Raw genomic sequence first — 2147 nt, 5'->3', positions numbered from 1 at the left:
GGTTGGACATGATTCATGGTGGAAAAAGTCCTAAGTTGGGAAAGATGATTATATTTTGACATGGGATTAGGATTTGTAAACAATTGAGGTAATTAATAAGTCATTAATAATTGATTGTTGTTTATATTGTTTGTTCTAGATCAAGAATAAGCTGAGACACTTCAAAAGGGAAAAAAAACTCGGGTTATTTAGAGCTTCTAAGAGGCTTGATTCGATGTAGGTGATGGCTGTATGTTTCCAATTTATGTATGTATACATGTCTACTGTTTTGTAGCATCATTTATGCAATGCATGGTATTAGGGAAATATATAGTACGACATCATGTAGGTACTCTCATGCAATAAACTTATTATTGTGACTTGTGGTTTCAAGTAGTCTCGTTCATTGTGCTAAGCAATTGTGCATGATTGTTGGCTGGTTCAAGTACCACGTTGGTACACTAACTATGGATGACTCAGGTATCACACCGGTACACTAACTTTGGATGGCTCGGATACTACACCGGTACACTAATGTGTCGTTTGGTTGGGAACAAATTATCGCATAATAAGTTATCATGGGGTTAGCTATCCTGAGATAACTTATCCCACCATGTATATGTGATAACTTATCCCATCACTATGATATAAATGGTGGGATAAGTTATCCCAAATATGACAACCAAACAAGACATAATTTTTTTATCCCATCACTATTTATTTTATCCTTCACACCAAATGGCCCCTAACAGTTTGGATTTGAATTTCATGAGAGGACCAAGTATGTAATTGTGGTTCCATGAGAGGACCGCACATTTTGCATTTCTGATCATATGGGACATGCATCCAGGTATTGTTGTTCATGACGTGTGATTAAGAGTACTCTATGTGGTTTGTTACTTATTGTTATATGCATTGTATTACTATCACTACTAAAAAACTGCTAAAAAATGACGAACGGCGTCGCTCTAAAAAGCGATGCCATTTGCCACACTGTCCGTCGCTTTTTAATAAAAATAATTATTTTTCAAAAAGCGACGGGTGGCATCTCTTAGTCCGTCGCTTTTTGTCGTGGATTTTTACGCCAAATATATATATATAATTAATAATTAATTGATTAATTATTTTTTAAAGGAGTCGACAGACAACATACTCTAAGTCCGTCGCTTTTGGTCAACATGACTGGTCAAACATTTAAGAAAAGTGATGGACATCGTCTCTTAGTCCGTCGCTTTTTTGGTCAAATATTTTTAAAAAAGCGACAGACAAAGAGACGTTGTCCGTCGCTTTTCTTAAAATATCTTTGACCCAGATCGGGATTTTTTATTTTCTTCTCTCTCTCTTCTCTCTTCTTCTCTCTTCACTCTTATTCTCTCCCTTCTCTCTATCGATCTCCCTCCACCGGCGCCGTCGCTGCCCTTGCCTGTCGCCGCAAGTTGCCTCCCGTCGCCGTCCGTCACCTCCCGTCGCTGCCTCTCCTCTTTGTTAAGGTTGGTGTTTCATTTTAGGCTTTTTTTCTTCAATTCTAGTGATTATAAGTTAGTATATTATTGTTTTAGTTTGTTGGGTTGTGTTATTGTTAATTTGATTTGATTATTGTTAGTTAGGTAGAGAATTAGAGATATTTTATTTTAGAGTTTTCTTTTAAATTGGGTATTGTAATTAGTGAATGAATTAGGATTTTTTGATTTTAGGACTAGTTTGAACTTGAGAATATGTAATTTGATTGTGAATTGAGTATTTTTTTAAATTTGATTGATATATTGTTAGTTAGTAAAGTGTTATATATTTTGAAGTTAGAAATTAGTAATTGAAGTGTATAAGATGAATGTTTGAATGTCATGACTATATAGTGATGAATGTTTGAATGTCATGAATATATATTGTTCTATGAGATTTTTTTTGAATTAGAACTTGTATTTATAACTAATTGTTGGATTAGAAGTTTATATATAACTAATTTTAGAAATTGGATATGAATTATTGAATTTAATTAGAACTTGAATTTTTGTAGGATTTTAGAACTTTAATTAGGTTGTGAACTTTAGAAATCTTGAATTATTGTAGGATTTTAGAACTTAAAGTTGTGAACTTTAGAGAACTTGAATTTTTGTACGATTTTAGAACTTTATAAGGTTGTGAACATTAGAAATCTTGAATTATTGTAG

Source organism: Solanum tuberosum, unplaced genomic scaffold, assembly GCF_000226075.1.
Source record: "Solanum tuberosum cultivar DM 1-3 516 R44 unplaced genomic scaffold, SolTub_3.0 scf00101, whole genome shotgun sequence".
NCBI lineage: Eukaryota > Viridiplantae > Streptophyta > Magnoliopsida > Solanales > Solanaceae > Solanum > Solanum tuberosum.
This window is presented reverse-complemented; position numbering follows the sequence as displayed.